Raw genomic sequence first — 18,921 nt, 5'->3', positions numbered from 1 at the left:
CATAAAGCCACCGTTTATTTCAGAAATATGTTTTTATTTCCATTGACATGATATTTAGAGAGAGAACAAATATTGAGTATGAAATAATTCTGTTCACTAAAAGAGATGGCTTCCTATTGCATTGTCACGGGTAGTTTTTATTGAACCACTAGTTGCTAAAACTAATGACTACCTTTGACTTCCCTTGGAAATAATAACTGATTATACTATCCAATTATAGTTTCCAGAATAGTTCTTTTCTCTTCTTTAGAACAGAAAGCAGCAGCAGTAAAATGCAATTAGCAACAACTTCAGGGACAGCATATTTTCTAGACTGGGTGACAACGTTGAGTTTGATTCAGTAAAAAAAAAAAAAAAAGGTGGTTTTATTTTCTCCCTTTGATGGAAATTTTGACTGCAAATGTCTCTATATATTTGAAGTGTTTGATATTGTATAAGAAACACTGCCCCAAGGGTAAGAGAAACTGAATATTGAGGGAGGAGAACCGAGAAAATTGGTGGCAACCAAATACAGGGAGGAATGGACTGTTTCCCAGACTCCAACAGTGTCAACTGTCTTTACTCTTCCAGTGAACTGGGAATTAGAAGAAAACACAAATCAGGAATAGGCACGTATAGAGACTTTTAAGAGGACACAAGTGATTGTAAAAAGAAAAAAAAAATCTTTTGGAAGTTTCAGTAGAAAGTTAGCATAGGCTCCCAAAGTGATAACATGATTGTGTCCAGTGTTGCTTCCTGGCTTCTAGCCCTAGAAAAACACTCGCAGTCCAGGGGTGGCGGCTCACACCTGTAATCCCAGCACTTTGGGAGGCCAAGGTGGGTGGATTACTTGAGGCCAATAGTTCAATACCAGCTTGGCCAACATGGCAAAATCCCTTCTCTACAAAAAATACGAAAATTAGCTGAGCATTAGGGCTCACGTTTATAATCTAATCCCAGCTACTCCAGGGACTGAGGCATGAGAATAACTTGAACCTGGGTGGCAGAAGTTGCAGTGAGCCGAAATCACATCACTGCACTCCAGGCAATAGTGTGAGACTCAGTCTCAAAAAAAAAAAAGAAAGAAAAAAACACTCATATTTTTCACGCATTCAATAGACATTTTCAAGGGTGTTATGTATCTGCAGGGCTGTGAGCTCAAGGAGTTCAAAATCCAGTGCCAGATGAGGAGAGGGAGGGTTCAGGGACATGGTTCGGAAAATAGGTACAGAGAGGATGCTTCCAGGATTGGCAAAATCAGTCTGTTACCAGTTTGCGAACATGCATGAAAAATGGGAAAAATAGAAGAAAAAAACATAAAGAAGAGAGGACATGGTCAGGTTTCTAGGGGCTGAAGCCAAAAGAACTCTGAATCTGGTGCAAGATGTCCCCAAATCCAGAGGAAACACAAGGGAGCAACCCTCTTATTTCAGCACCAGGCCCGGAAGGAAGTCCAGGAACCAATCAGGGAGGATTTGAGATTCCCACCAGACTCAGCAGCGATCTGACATCCACTTTTTGGACCCTGGGAATTGAATGTCTCATGTGTTTGTGCAAAGCTGACCTGATCGTATTTGAATTCATCTGCCCTGACTCCCTATTGTGCATTTCCTCTGTTTTTCCAATATGCATGGGTGAGCCTTTCCTTAAAATAGTGGAGAGAGGTGAGCACTTACATATTTTATACGCAGGCAACATGAGGTGCCAAAATCTTGGTTTAGCCCACTGAGAGTGGCCAAGGACTCTGAAGATCTAAGTTCTGAAAGCTGTTCCTCCTTCAGCCATCTCGAGTGTCTTCAGGGAAATTATGAACTCCTCTACATATCATTTTCGGAGAACAGATAGTAACATTGGCAGAAAATCATTAACTCAATAGATTCTGTCCTAAATGGGGAAACCATGGTTTATAATTCACCTGATATCATTCAGAATTTTCTATAACAAATTGGATTTTCGTTAAATGAAGAGAGACAGTAGGTAAGTACCTCAACAGGGAATGGGTTGCTCCCGCTTTACTTAAAACTCTCATTCCTCAGTGCTCTGTGAAAGAACTACAAGCATCCATCTGTATTGTTAATGACAACGTCTTTAACTTTTTTGACACATGGTACTCTAGTGGCCCTTTGGGTTCCATGTTAGGCCCTGTCACACTTTCTGAAACTTGCAACTTGAGCTTACTGTTGAATAAAAAGCATTGGCCAAGCAAAGTTAAATTGTCTACCCTCCCAGTTAAATTTTAGGCCTAGAAACCCCTTCCCATTTTAGACTGAGATTGTGAAGACTTATTTTCTGTCCATTGTCCCCTTTGACCATTTATGAGAGGAACCACATTTGTTGTACTTTCACAAGTAAAAAATAAGAGCTTCTTCGATTACCCTGCAGAAAAACTAATTAGGCCAACTAATCTCCATGACAGTAAGTGTCTTTCATATCTCCTTGCCTCTGCTTTCTCCAATCACTTGTTGCTGGTTCTGCCTGCAGGTTTCTGGGCCAATCCCAACAGGGGCAAGCAGCAGAACAGAATCCTCATTCTTGCTGCTAACAGACTTAGTAACTAGGGGTTCAGGGGAAGCTCAGAGTGCCCACTTAATATACCTCCAGCCCCACTATTTTAATCCAGTCCATAGGATTGAGTTTCTGCCTCAGTTTCCCTAACAAGCCATCCAATGCATGCTCAGGGTCTAAGCAGTACTTTAAGTGCCAGCCCTCTTAGTTTAAACATTCCAACCTCTTGCCTTACCCACTGGTTATAACACTATTGCGATGTCACTGCCCTGGGAATCTTCCACTTTTCAGGCAAGGCTTGTCTGATACAAATACCTGCACAAAACAGGCCAGAGCTATGGACGTCTTTTGTCCAGCATGCCTTAAAGAGCTTTTTAAACAAAAGCTAGGTCCGTTTCCCAGTAACTGTCCTGTCTGGCCTCAGTATCCCTCCCTCCTCATCTGTTTACCTAAAAAGCAATGTGATCTATTTATCCCCAGCCAGAACACCCACAAAGAACAGGCACATGTAGCTGAGGCATCCCAGCAGGATGAAGCTTCCACTGCCTCTAAGACAAAGTGCCAGAGAAGGGCCAGGGAACACCATCCACCCGGAAGATGGTGCCCCAAAGCTTCATTATACCTCATTTCCTCTGTATCCAGACTTCCTTCCCATCTACTTGCAGTATATTGTCACTGTCCCTCGACATTGACAAATGACACAGCTCTTCTTTTTAGGAAAGAGAATAATTAATAAATGCCCTTAACCCTATCACCATAACCACTTTTTGAATATATGAGAACAAAGGCGTCACTGCCCTCATAAACCTCTTTCATTCCAAATAGTACCATGACCCTGTTTATCAGATGAAAGCTAGATATGAATCCAGGAATTCTCTTCACCTTGATTGTTCATTGTTATGGTATAGAAGTACCATTGATTTTGTATATTGTGCTTGTATCCTGCAACTTTGCTAAACTCATTTCATTCTTTTTCATTTCTAATATCTCCATTTGGTTCTCCCTTGTATTTTCTATTCCTTTGCTGAGACTTTCTATTTTTTCATTTATTTCTGTTCATAGTTGATTTTTTGAAACATTTTAATGACAGCTGTTATAAAATCCTCATCAGATAATTCTAACACCTGTGTCACCTTAAGGTTGAGTATCTGATTATTTTTTTCTCATTTGAGTTCAGATTTTCCTGGCTCTTGGTATGACAAGTGATTTTCTACTCTATTCTGGACATTCAGGATATTATATTATGAAATTCTAGATCTTGTTTTAATCTCCTATTTTAGCAGACCTTTTCTGACATTGCTCTATCAGGCAAAGGGAGGTACTACCTCAATTCTGCCAAGTGGGAGTGGAAGTTCAGGTTCACCATGTAGTCCCTATTGATTCCTCGTGCTAGAGGAGGTACTTCCTAGATTCTGGGCTAGCTGAGAAGTTCAGGCTCTCCGCTAGGCCTCTGCTGGCCCCACTGTGGCTGGGAGAAGTGAGGGCACACATTACTACTTCCCAGGCAGCCTCTACTGCATCAGTGCTTATGGGAAAGGCTCAATACCCCCGACCAATCGTGAAAATTCTGACTCTTCAATAGGCCTGTAGTGATATCACAAATGGGGAGAAGAGTTGAGTGCCTTGTTACCACTGTATGTGGATGGAAGTTCAGGCTCACCGTGTGGCCTCTACTAAGGGAGTCCCAGCTCCCCTACTTTGCCTTCTCTAACACCACCCAACCAGGGAGTGAGAAATGCCTATTTACAGCCTCTCAAGGATAACAAGCTGCCATTCAATCTTTGCTGGCAGGTGTGGAGATGAAACATAGCTCTTCCTGTGGTATTTGGCAGTAGTAAAATGATGATTGTCTAAAAGGTTTCTGTTTTGTTAGATTGCCCCTCTCCTGGTTCTTTGACTAGAGGGAACAACCTCTTAATATTTGTTTGTTTGTTTGTTTGTGCTATTGGTATTTCCAGACTGTTGGCTTCTCCAGGACCCATCCTGGGATATATGAAGCAAAAAGAAAGCATACGGAATTTGCTGTCATGTGATTCTTTGGATCATGAGGTCTCCTGAGCTCATCTGCCTTCATTTTTCTGTCAGTCTTCTTATGTTTTTATATAGAATGCAAGGGATTTTTAGCCATATTTAGCAGGAGGAATGAAAAGAAATGTGTCTACTCCATCTTGCCTGGAAAGTTTATACCATTTTAAACCTTAAAACAAACTAGCTTCCAAAATCTGTGAAAATATTCTACCTTAATGAAGCATGAAAAAGGTAAGGAGGAATTCTCCAGGAAAACACAAAGGTTACTCAGTGTGAGCAGAATCATTTGAGTATGGAATAAACACGATTCATTTATAGCACAACATAACAACGGTCAGAAAAGACAGAGAAAGATCCTCAAAGAAGAAGAACATAGAAAACTATGGTGCAGAACCATGTTTGGAAGCCTTGGAAGACAGGCAAAACATCCCCATCCTGCTATGGACTTGGCTCCACCCCTACTTGGCCACTGACCTGCAACCAATCCCATCCACCAAGGGACCAGGGAGGAGCCCTAACGGTCACTGCTTCTAGTAACAGGCTTGCTGACCTCAGACTCAAACGCAGACCCTGAAGAAATCCTGTGACCTGGCTCCAGCCCTGCCCGACCATGGTCCAGAGTCAGCTCTGCCCACCCAGGAATGCAGCAACACCTCTCCAAGCCTCTAGTAGCAGTCCTACTGACCTCAGTCCAGCTGTGGATCCTGAAGTGACCCTATGACTGAAGTCTAGGCCCATTCTTCCACATTCCACGGGCAGTCCTGCCTATCCAGGGACCTAGTAGGAGACATGCCTGTCCAAGTTCCCAGTGTCAGGCCCCCTGACTTTGGCCCTGATTGCAGAAATGAAGCAGCTCTGTGATCTGGCTCCAGCCTTGCTCTACCATGGTCCCAGAAGCAGTCCCTTCAGCTCAGGAGTCCAGTAGGAGCCTCCTCAGAGACACAGGGGGAGCCACATAGTAAAACTTAAAAGTCAAAAATATTAAAAGTAATCAAAGATACAATTATTTGTTAATGCATATATAACATAGAAAGGCATAAATTGTGACATCAATACCATAATATGTGGGGGTAGGGGAAGTAAACATTTAGACTTTTGTATGTGATTGAAGTTAAGTTGTTATCAGCATCAGCTTAAAACAGACTTTTTAAACTATAAAATGTTTTATGCAACCACAAAGAACATTGTATAGTAGATACACAAAAGATAAAGAGCCAGGAATCAAAACATACCACTACAAAAAAATCAGAAAATTGCAAAGAAAACAAGAAAGAGTGAAATAAAGGAACCACAAAACAGTCAGAAAACAATAAAATGACAAGAGTAAGTTCTTACCAATAATTACCTTAAATATAAATGAATTAAATTATCCAACAAAAGACATAGAGTGAATGGATACAAAAAAAAAAAGATACAACCATACGCTGCCTATAAGAGACTCACTTTAGCTTTAGGGACACATAGGTTGAAAATGAAAGGATGAGAAAAAAATTTTATGCAAATAGTAACCAAAAGAGAGCAGGGATGGCTATACTCATACCAGACAAAATAGAGTAAGTCAAAAACTATCACAAGGGAAAAAATAAGGTTGGTATATAAGGCAAAAAGGGTCAATTCAATAGGGAAGTACAACAATTACAAATATATAGGCATCCAACATCAAAGTACCTAAATATATATAACAAACATTGAAAACTCTTAAGGGAAAATTAGACGGTAACACAGTAACATTAGGAAACTACAGCACCCCACTTTCAACAAAGGATAGATTGACAAGATAGAAATTGATAAGGAAATAGCAAAACTGAACAACACTATAGACCAAATGAACCTAACAAATATATACAGAACTTTCCACTCAACAGCAAAAGAATACACATGCTTCTCAAGTACACATGGAACCTTGTTCAGTATAAATTACATCTCAGGTAACCAAACAAGTCATAACAAATACTAGAAAATCAAAATTATATCAAATATCTTTTCTGACCACAGTGGAAAAAAATTAGAAATCAAAATGGTAATAAAATGTATAAATTATAAATATGTTTTAAAAACCTCTTAATTACTGGGTTAAAAAGAAATGCAAAAGTAAATGTAAAAAAAATCTGAAAACATATACAAATGAAAATATCGCATTCCAAAACCTATGGAATACAGCAAAAGCAATACTAAGAGGGAAGTTTATAGCAATAAATGTCTACATTGTAAAAGAAGAAAGATCTCAAATAAACAACCTAACTTAACACCTCAAGAAACTAGGAAAAAAACAAACTGACCCCAGAGCAAGCAAAAGAAAGAAAATAATAAAGATACAACTCAAATCAAATGTAGAATAAACACACAAAGGGGAAAAGAATAGTCTCTTCAGTAAATTGTCTTGAGAAAAAACTGAACATCCACATGCAGAAGAATAAAATTGCATTCTTATCTCACCTCCTATACAAAAATCAATTCAAAATGTATTAAGAACGTAAACATAAAACCTGAAACTATAAGCCTGCTAGAAGAAATAGGGGAAATCTTCTCGACATTGGTCTTTGCAATAAATTTTTAGAGGGGATATAACTCAAAGGAACAGACAACAAAAGCAAAAATAGGTAAATGGGATTGCACCAAACTAAAAACTTCGGCAAAGCAAAGGACACAATCAGCAAAATGAAAAGACAACCTATGGAATGGTAGAAAATACTTTCAATCCACTCATCTGATTAGGAGTTAACATCAAAAGTATATAAGGAACTCAAACAACTCAATAGCAAGAAAACAAATAACCCAATTAAAAAATGACGAAGAGCCTGAATAGATATTTCTAAAAATAATACATTAAAATGGCCGACAGGTATGTGAAAAGATGCTCAACATCACTAATAATCAGGGAACTAAAAATAAAAAACCACAATAAAGTATCATCTCATACCTGTTAGAATGGCTATTATCAAAAGACAAAAATAACTAAATTGGTGAAGATGTGGAGAAAAGGGAACTCTTGTACACTGTTGGTGGGAATGGAAATTGGTACAGTCATTATGGAAAACAGTATGGCAGTTTCCCAAAAAATTAAAACCTCTACCACCATAACCTTTAGCAATCTCACTCCTAGATATCTATCCAAAGGAAATAGAATTAGTATGTCAAGGAGATTGATGTGCATTACCACATTAGTTGCAGAATTATTCACAATAGCCAAGATATGTTAAAAAAAAAAAAAAAAAAAAAAACACTCAGGCGTCCATAGACAAATGAATGGGTAAAGAAAATGTCACACACACACACACACACAGGAATATTGTACAGCCTTAAAAAAGAAGAAAATTCTGCCATTTGCAATAATATGGATGAACCTGGAGGACACTATAATGAGTGAAATAAGCCAGACACAAGAAGACAAATACTGCAAGATCTCACCTGCATGTAGAATCTAAAAAAGTTATTCATTAAAGCAGACAGTTGAAGAGTGTTGATAGGAGCTAGGGTGGGAAAACACTGGGGAATGGTTGGTTAAAAGGTACAAGGTTTCAGTTATGCATGGTTAGTAAATCCTAGAGATCTAATGCACAGCATGGCCCCTATGGCTAATAATACTGTATTGTATCCTTGAAATTTGCTTAGAGATTTTATTGTGTTCTCACCACACACAAATATTGTAACTATGTGACCTGATGTACATGTTAATTAGCTTGATTGTGGTAATTATTTTACTGTGTACAAATATATCAAAACCTCCTATTATAAACCCTCAGTCGATGCCATTTGTATTTGTTGAGTATACCTCAATAGAGCTGGAAAAAAATTCTCATGAAACAAGAGTGGCAAACAATTTGTCTCAAGAAATTTCAAAAAGGAATCATACCAGCTACCATTTATGAGGCATTTCACCTATGTTGGAAATATGTGCCCCTACACATGTTATCTCATGTAATTCTTGCAATAATTATGGGATAAAGGCAGATACTATCATCCCGTTTCAGAGGCTCAGAGAGGCTAAGCGGTTTGTCCAAGATAACCCAGTCAGTAGGAACTTGAGCCCAACTTGACTCCAAATTTGTTTGACTTTCAATTCTAATCTCTTAATTCCTATGTGCATTGTTTTCCATAAACTCCCTCTTGCAGCAAAACTGTTATTGGGAGTTCTTTCCAATATTAAAATAACAATAAACTGTTCCAAAATGAGAGCATTAAACTGTTTTCTTTAAATGCTTGTCCATTTTACCACATGATGGACTATTTGTGGATGACTTGAATTACAAATAGGGAGACATCTTGAGTTAATTTCTGCTTCCCTCTTGTGTCAGAGACTGGTAATGACAGTTGCAAGAGCTGTACATTGACTTCTACCTCCTTTATCGTTCCCTTTTATTTGTCTTGTAAATGATTCCATTTCTTCTCTGTCTGAATGATGGAAAAGGCTGAATTTGAAAATTTGATCTGTTAGCAAAATATATCCCTGCTCCCTTGAAACTCTCAGTAAAATGTATCTATTTCCTTAAAAGCAACAATTTCAGTGTGTGATAGAAAGAGATTAAATCAATACAACACAAAAACAATGAACCTTCTTTGTCTCATGTCTTCCATAAAAACTGCCTCAAAACAATTTTCCATCTTAAGTAATACTGTTACCAAGTTATAGGCGGCTCCCTAAGGAAACCTGAAGGAATGCTGAGCCGTGATGGGCTTTGGTGCTATTTCAGAGCATTAGTCTCTGGTTTATAAAATATGGGGGAATCTTCGCTATTCACCTAATGTCTCCAAAAATTCATGCTATGTATTGCAGCATTAAATACTTTAGAAGGACTTTCTATGTAAAGAAAACCTTTGGTGAATCATTTTCTAAAACAAATGAAGACTCCTCAATTTTAGCTGCATTACAAATTCACTTCTTAGGTGGATCAGGTTTACTTGGGGACAATCTAGAATGTTTATTTAAAGGGGCCTGTGGGTAGACTTGGCCACTGTTTTTTCTTAGATGGCGCATTTCTCCAGGGTGGTTTCAGGTGGCGGCTGTGGATGCTGTTGATGAGATGCTCAAGGTTTGCCCATTACCAGTCATCCCCCTTGGCACTACCACTAGGATTATCCTTAAATATCTCTCATTTCTTCTACACAAATAGATAAGACGGTAGTAAAGTCAAGATGCCCACCTTTACATGTCCAACTTTTTCTTTTCTCTGGCTTATTGTGAGTAATGTGTCACCCAAGCCAATACCAGCACCTTTCTACAGATTACTACATCTGAAACGTGCAGACCTGGCTTTGTTACTTGAAGGATGCTGCGGCAAAGCTGTATCATCACACAGAAAATAACTATAAACAGCATGTTCCTCATAGCCATGCCTTGCTCCCTGAAGAAGCAAGTGCTGGAAAGTGTCCCAGAAGGAAGAATAAAGGGTACTCTGGGCACAGTGTGGTGTAGCTCTCCTTTCCCCCTCTCAATTAGGGAAACTTGGTAAGTTTGATTGAAGTGGCAACACTCCAGCAGAACGAGACATGTATAGAGAGAATCCACCAGTGTCTATACTATACTATGTAATACGGTATTCACTACACACATGGGTTTCTTAATTTTCAGCTCATTAAAATTAGGTAAAACTAAAAATTCAGTTGCTCAGTTACATTTGCCAAAGGTGCCTATGGCTACCATAGTGGGTAACATGATAGAAAACATTTCTATCATCATGGAATATTCTAGAGTGCTGATCTGGACAACTTCATTTCACAGGAAGTTTCTTGGCTCTGACAAGTTCATAATAAATGGCCCAAAGAATGAAGATTGAGAATCCTCAGACAGCTTTCCCTTTATGACTACACGGGGTTAAGCCTAATATAGGTAAGCGAAGAATCGAAAAAAGCAGGATTTTCAAATCGCACAGGGCCAGGAGAGGGTGCTATGATCCTCTGACATTGAGTCTGACTCTTCTACTGGAAATTGGATGTGGCACAGCTGTGGCTGGATCAAGGCATCAAAATAATACAAGTCTAGTTTTGCTACAACTATAGAATAGTTATAGCAAAATAAATAAAACTTTTGTGACACTCTTAATCTTCAACATCTTAGAAAGAAAAAAAAAAACCTGATGGATTTTTTATAGCAAATAAGCATCAGATCATTACACAAAGTATATACAAAATAGCACTACATAATTTTCAAGGCAATGTACATATCTAAATACATTTATGGGATCGTTTGGAATGTACTGTCCATACACACAGTGACTTAGAGCTGTGATCTGAGTGAACACCAGATGACTTTTCCATCTCAGACTCCTGAAATGCAATGGAAGAGGGGATGTCTTGACGAATAAAAACAGCAAAGGATGTTGATGAATAAAAATAGCAAAGGAAGTATCTAAGTAGAAAGCCCATAATAAGACAGAGTCTCCCAGCCTTCCATAAAGGCCACAAGCGTCCCATTTGGTAAACTGCACTGCAGTTCCCTGAGTGGTCTGGTGTCCATAATGAATAGTGCCTCTGTCCAATGTACTGACGTCTGGCCCTCAGGAAAAAAAAAAAAATATATATATATATATATATATAAAATATATATATATATATAAAATATATATATATAATATATATATAAAAAAATATATATATATAAAATATATATATTATACATATATTTATATACGTATTTTATATATATAATGTGCTGGGTTCATCTAACTTTGTACTTAAGGCCCTGCACATGGGAAGTTATCTGCTTAGATAGAGGAATTACGCAGCATCAAATATGTCATTACCATACATTTAGAAACATTTAGAACCTTTCTAAATTCTACAACCACAGGACAGACTTGATATGATGGAGTTGACACTCATGCTTCAGCTATTTGTGAGTCATACGTGAAGGATATTTTATGTGTTCTCTTGTGGAGGCTTGATTTGGAGACAGGGTCGTTAGTGACCCTATTCAACTAGGCTGCATTGCATCCCAATCGTGACACAACCTCATTGTGGCCATGCAGTAAATTCAGCGAGTAAATATTGCCAATCCCATTGCACCGATGAAGAGGCTGAGAAGAGTAGGTCTGCTGTGGTAGTTTAGAAATGGAGTATCTCAATGATTTCTGGACACATCTCTTGTAAGTTTTTCCTCTCAAATGTCAGGTGTCTACTTTATTGGCTCTTCTTTGAAAATGCCACATGGAAGAAAATCCCTCGACCATATGAGAGCTGTCTTAACTGCCTTTGTCTGTTTTCTGTCTTCTTTTTTTCAAAACCAGCTCTCACAAGTGCCTCTAATGAATTTGGCCGCTTATTGGGCTTATCAAATATAGGGTAACTTCATATTTGCATTGCAAATTCATCACCTAAAGAATGAGCTGACATTTCATTTATTTCTAGGCAGGTCTTCAAGTCTTCCAATTGGAGCATGTATTCTAGATATACTCAAATATATCCGAATAGATTTTTAAAATTTTTATTCCAAAAAATCATTCTATGAAAATAGATCCTCACACTGGCTTAAGGAAAAATAATTTATTATGAGAATGTGAAAACATCTTTCAAAACCTAAGAAAGAGAATGCAGTTGAACCTTATAAAAAACTAAAACCAGGAACCTGAATAAGGTATGTACTTTGCTCTGTCTCCTGTCTCTCCCCTCTGCTCATATCTGCACATCTGATTTGGTTTTTTCTCTTGTTCTGCAGAACCGCACGGCAGGAAACATGGCTAACAGCATCTCTTGTGCTTTCCTCTCAATGCTTCAGGCACTGAACAGACACCAAACACACTTTCAGTTTCAGACCTAATATCTCAAGGAAGAGACGCATCAGCCCAGCTTGGAACACGTCCTGTGTTTGCACAAACTAACTCTGGACATGAGTAAGAATCGCGTCTTTTTTGTTGTTTTGTTTTTTTTGTTTTTTTTAATGAACAGCTAATTGTGTGGAGTGTGTGTGTGTGTATAAGCACAAATGCCAGGAATTGTCACTATTAACTTTGTTAGTCTGTCTTTTCTCTTTAAAACCAAAATCTCAAAATATCACTAATGATTTTTCTCTATTTACTTGGCAAAGCAGGAGTAAAATAACTTCATATTTAAATGTTCCTTTAAATTACACGAAAACGTTTTATTTTTACCAAAGTCTGTATATCAAGGCTAGAATGTTTTGCATGAGTTTGTATTAGATTGATTAGGTATCCAGATGATATACAATTATCATCCAAATAGAATATATTTTGAATTGTCTGAAATGTTTGAATTGAATTTAACTTGATCTTCCTTCTCAAAGAAAACTGTAATACACAAACATACTTCAGAGTACTAAATAACACATTATGGATTCATAATATTTACACATCTGCAAAAATAATGATTAAGACATATGCTCCAAGCATTTTTAAAAAAGGAAAATATTAGCTATATTGTTACTTGCTAATTTCTTCAAAATTTTCCTTACTCTGTCCACCTTATGAACACTCAGTTCCTAGGTATATTTTTATTCTAAATCATAACCACTTGTTATCTTAAGGATAATCTGTTAGCTTGATAACAAGAGCAAAGTAGTAAATGTTTTGAACGATCCTCTATAGCAGTAGGCAAGATTAAAAGGTAAACATGGAAATGTAGATGCATAATCATTAAATAAATGTAGTGATAAATAAGAAATCATTTGTTGCCATTGCTTTCGGTATTTTAGTCATGAAGTCCTTGCCCATGCCTATGTCCTGAATGGCATTGCCTAGGTTTTCTTCTAGGGTCTTTATGGTTTTAGGTCTAACATTTAAGTCTTTAATCCATCTTGAATTAATTTTTGTGTAAGGTGTAAGGAAGGGATCCAGTTTCAGCTGTCTACATATGGCTAGCCAGTTTTCCCAGCACCATTTATTAAATAGGGAATCCTTTCCCCATTTCTTGTTTCTGTCAGGTTTGTCAAAGATCAGATGGTTGTAGATGTATGGCGTTATTTCTGAGGCCTCTGTTCTGTTCCATTGGTCTATACGTTTTGGTACCAGTAGTATTGTACCATTTTTATGCCTTTGTGTCCTCATAGCTTAACTCCCACATATCAGTGAGAACATATGATGTTTGGTTTTCCATTCCTGAGTTACTTCACATAGAATAATAACCTCTAATCATTTTTAACATTAATTGTGGCTACATTGTTTGAACGGGCAAAACGAAATTTCTAATTTATAGTAAAACTGGAGCTAAGAGTAACCACAGAGAATCATGCCCTTGGATGAAAAAAATAAAATAAAATAAATAAAATAAAAACCTCTTAACTTTTTGCAATTTCTAATTTAATTTAACACACATTGTATTAACTTACCAACACTTTTCATTACTTTTCTTTGATCCTGAAATAGAAGGCATTAAATTATGCACAGATTATTGAAAGGGACAAAGAGAACAGGCTCTGGAACCAGATCTGCCAGTCAGGTTGGAATCCTGACTATGTGCAAAGTGGGGAAGTCCCAGGAGGCAACATGAGAAGAAGATAAAAAGGTTCGGAGTTACAATTCCTCCACCAAAATAAAAGGTCTGGCGGCTACTACTGAGGTTTATGAAATTTGTGGGGCTGATTACAGATTGTTTTCTATAAACAAGAAGAAAAAAAAATCACTTCTTCATTCCCAGCTCAGCAGACATCTCCAAGAGGTCAAGAGACTGAACTAGAGATGAATTTTCAAAATACAATTTACTATGCATTTATTATGTGCCAGGCAGTGTTGCAAGCAGTTTATACTTATTAACTTAATAATATCTTTGGAAGAAGCAGGTAAAGGATGTCAGCAGGAATGGTGGAATAAAAATCCTGAAAATCCACTTCTACATAAAAGCAATAAGAACACTGAGAATAAAGTCAAATCGTAATTTCTGGAACTCTGGAAATTAGCCAAAGTCTTGCAATAATTTGGGGAATATTTATTTATTTATTTATTTATTTATTTTATTTGAGACAGAGTCTCGCTCTGTCGCCCAGGCTGGAGTGTGGTGGCATGATCTCCACTCACTGTAAGCTCCGCCTCCCAGGTCACACCATTCTCCTGCCTCAGCCTCCTGAGTAGCTGGGACTACAGGCACCTGCCACCTCGCCCAGCTAATTTTTTGTATTTTTACCAGAGACAGGGTTTCACCATGTTAGTCAGGATGATCTCGATCTCCTGACCTCATGATCCACCTGTCTCAGCCTTCCAAAGTGCTGGGATTATAGGCGTGAGCCACCGCGCCTGGTCAGAGAACATTTATTTTTAAAAAATAGCTGAAACGTGGTAATAACCATGAGTTTTGTGTCATTTTCAGTTCCTCTATACTCACTCCCCTCTCTAGCTCTACAGTAGCCTTGAAAACCAAGAGCCCTGTGATCATAATGAAAACAATCATCCTAGAAGCTCTGGAGGAGGGAGAATAGGTTTGGAGCTCCCCTAAAACATCATTCTCAGAGAACTACCATCATTTGCCTAGAAGTTCCCTGGAAACTTCCTCTCAAAGGGGTTGTCTTTATCTGGCCTGAACCAGTGATCACTGACTGTGAACAGCCGTTCTCCAGAAGTGTTTGTCAAAAACAGTCAGCATTGGGAGTTATACCTGATGTAAATGACGAGTTGATGGGTGCAGCACACCAACATGGCACAAGTATACATATGTAGCAAACCTGCACGTTGTGCACATGTACCCTACAACTTGAAGTTTAATAATAATAAATAAATTTAAAAAATAAATAAATAAAAATAAAAAAAAAAGAATTATGCTTTCCTAAAATATGAAAAAAAAAAAAAAAAAAAAAAAAAAAAAAACAGTCAGCAGTAACTATTTAACATGAAAGCTGCCTAAAGCAGTGATAACATTTGGAGACAAAAAGAAGCTAGCCAAAAAAACTTAAAAGGAGAATCTGAGGAATAAGATGTCATAGGGAACTTTGAAGAGCTCTAACATAATCCTGAAAATCTGAACAGCCACACACAGGAAAAAGAATGTGTGACAGCCCCGGGCTGTGCATACGCCCAGGAAACACCTGAGAGTGCCGTAAGCTCTCAGCTGTTTATCACCTGGAGACTGCACAGACAGGAAGTGAGGACTAAGGCAGAATTATAAACTGCCTTCCTACACATTGAAGGCACACCTCAATACCCACAGAGCCCCTTATCAGAGGTTTGAGAGACGGGAATTCGGGGCATTTCTGAAAATCTGTGTCCAGACATTAGCTGACACAATAAACGAACTATGCAGAGACTCCAATAAACACATATGAAAAAAGATGCAGACTTTAAAGAGTCAGTCCAGAAAATTAACGAAATAAACAAAGAGCAGCAATGAAAACAAACCCTGTGGAGAAGAAAGAACATGATTTCCAGAATGGCCACATATTATTATTTTAAATGCCCAGTTTTCAACAAAAACAGCCCAGCAGTTTCTTGGAAACTTAAACATAGACTGGGACCCACAAGCCACTCCCAGGTATATCCCCAAAAGAAGTGAAAAGAAAGCAGTAACACTGCGTCTATTTGAAGATGACAAGATCTTGCATATAAAAAAATCCCAAAGAATCCACAACATAAAAACTCATATGCAATGTCTGTATCATAACTTGTATACAATGTTCATAGCAGAATTGCTTGCAATGGCTGAATAGTGGAAAAAACCCAGAAGTCCATCAACTAATGAGTACATAAACAAAATGCTGCATATTCATGCTGTGGAATAGGATGCAACCATGAAAAGGAATGAAGTACTGATAAATGCTACAATATAGACAAACCTTGAAAACATTATGCTGAGTGAAAAAAGTCAGAGACAAGAGGCCACACACTGTATGATTCTGTTTCTATGAAATGTCCAGAATAGGAAAATCCACAGAGGCATAGATTATTGGTTGTCAGGACCTCGGGCAAAGCAGGGTGTATGGAATGACTACTAGAAGATGTGAAGCTTCTTTTGGGATAATGAGCTTGTTCTGAATTCCATAAGGGTGACAGTTCACACCTGTGTGAATATACTAAAAGCCACTGTGGGGGCAGTTGTGGGACTGCTGCAGTCTTCTCTATTCAACAGATGATAAAACGGAGGTACTAGAGGTTAGACGAATTATGCTAAGTCACGAAAGTAGTAGGTGATAAAAATGGGATTCAAACCTAGACTCTCTGACTCCAGCATCCAAACTTTTAACTACTATGTCATGTGGAACTTGCAAAGGTCTCTTTCCTAGCAAAATTCAACTAACAAACAGGTGATACCTTGTTTCCTTTTGAGCTGGAGACAATGATATAAAATAGAGATATTTGTGCCATTTTCGTAGATTAGGTGATATACTCAGATATTCTGTAAGATTCTGATGACATGTATTGAAACCTATAAGTACCTTTACAGAAATTGCCTCTCATTGGATCATTTGGTTCCAATTTTGCCATATGTAAAAGCTTCTACTATAATGGCCCAGGAATAAGACTTTATCCTGCAGAAACTCTACCAGTGTGGACTTGTCATTTTCTGTTTCACAATGTTACTCAAGCCCTCTGTGTTTACCTTCCTTGTTTAAAATACAGGGATAATAGTGGTATCCCCTCAGAGGACTGGAATTAACACACTTAATATACTTAGGCTACTGCCATGAACATAGGGCTCCTTCATAAGTGCTAGCTATTGTACTAATAATTAATATTATGCTCATACTGATACCATGAACAAATCAACCACATAATTCTTGTTAATATAGGCAATGTGAGAAAATCATTAACTTGTAACATAAATGAGAATATGATCAATGTTCACCAGCCACTACAACCAATGCAAGAATAGCTAGTAACTCATGGACTGGGTAGATGGAGAGTGAGCTACACAAATGAGGTGAGAAGTATTCTGCTGAATTAGCAGATGTTTTCCCTAAGTGAAAATTTTGGAAATGGATGGAAACTATAACCCGTTGAATTTTCAGAGTAGGATTGTGAGACCGAGTAACATTTTTCGAACATTTTTAATCCATATTTGGTTGAATCTACAAATGTGAAATCCACAGATATGGAGGATGACTGTATGTTTAAATAGAATAAATATGTTAATTAGTTCAATTTATTTTTTTACTTTTTAATTCTCAAATGGTGCTTGGACTGGGTCACTGGTCACTAGTTTAATTTTTGATACCTAGGGAAATTTTCTCACACAGGCACAAGATTATAAAGAAGTCAGTGTTTATTCTCAGATGCAATGCCAATTCCACTTAGCAGAAGGTCCCTGGGTTTCAAAAGAAGCAAATGAAGTATCTTGGTTTGATGAGGGGAAGTCACTGACTATAAGAAGGATGTCAAGTATTTTGGACTGATAAGCACAAGTTGATGAAGAAAACAGAATAGATTTAGAAGAGCTATGATCTTGTCCTGGGGTTTTTCTCTGACTTTATAAAGACCTAGGCTTCATATCTTTGCTTCTATGGAGACCAGATGCCTCATTTCCAACAGGAGGGGTTTGATCAGCTGATCTCTGTGCTCCTTTCTCAGAGGTCTAATGTTCTACAATTAAATGTCAGTCAAGTTAAGAGCAGGCATCTCAGATGCTTCGGAAGAAGCGCCATGAAAGGAAAAGAATAGAGAGAAGAAGAGGAGTGACTGAAGGAATAAACACGTCGCTTTCTGAAAGGGTTGAAGACACGTGACAACACAGCAATTAATAAAAGGACAAAAGACATCTGGGAGTACAGTTTTCATGTTTGAGTAGACAGACTCAGCAGGAGGGTTAAAAGATGGGCAAGGTGGGCGAATCACCAATGAGAAATGTAAGGTGGGGAGGCGGTATGGTGTTGAGCAAAGGGCAAGGGATTTGAGTCCTAAAACCTGGTTGAAGTCATTCACTAATTTATGTAACTGAGGGTAAGCCACCCATGTTTCTGAGCCTTATTTCCTCATATGTAAAGTGTGAACAATATTTGTACTAGATTCCTGAGGATTCACACAGGATCCTTCAAATGATACCTAATAGTAAATTAGTTAATATATCCTGCACCTAGTTTCTGCCCACAAATTTCTCTTTGGGTGCAATCTACAAAAACACAGAGTTATCTTTATCCCTTGAGTTTTGTCCCTGAAGTTATTCCTGGAGTTTGACAGAAAGGCACAACAAAGCTTGTCTCCTAATCCTTTCCCTTCTCTGTCCAGAAGTCTACAAAATCCCCCTCAAAACTTACAAATATTGTAAAGCCTTACCAGTAAAACCTACTGTGATAAATAGAAGCCACAAAGTTTACTCATATAAAATGCAAATTCACATTATATGAGCTAAATGAATGAACTCAGTAGCCTTCAGAGTATTCCACTGAGGGTTCTGATCTGTCCTAACCAAAATCACAGCTGTGGTTTGGCACACATGGTGAGAGTTACCTTCTCTTGCTTAAATACTGATGGAGATGATCCTGGGCTCTGTGGCTTAGCAGCTGTAAGGATCTCCTGTTCATGTGCACCTTGAGAAGATGGG

This window comes from Chlorocebus sabaeus, chromosome 9 (assembly GCF_047675955.1).
Source record: "Chlorocebus sabaeus isolate Y175 chromosome 9, mChlSab1.0.hap1, whole genome shotgun sequence".
Taxonomy (NCBI): domain Eukaryota; kingdom Metazoa; phylum Chordata; class Mammalia; order Primates; family Cercopithecidae; genus Chlorocebus; species Chlorocebus sabaeus.
Note: the sequence above shows the minus strand (reverse complement) of the source record.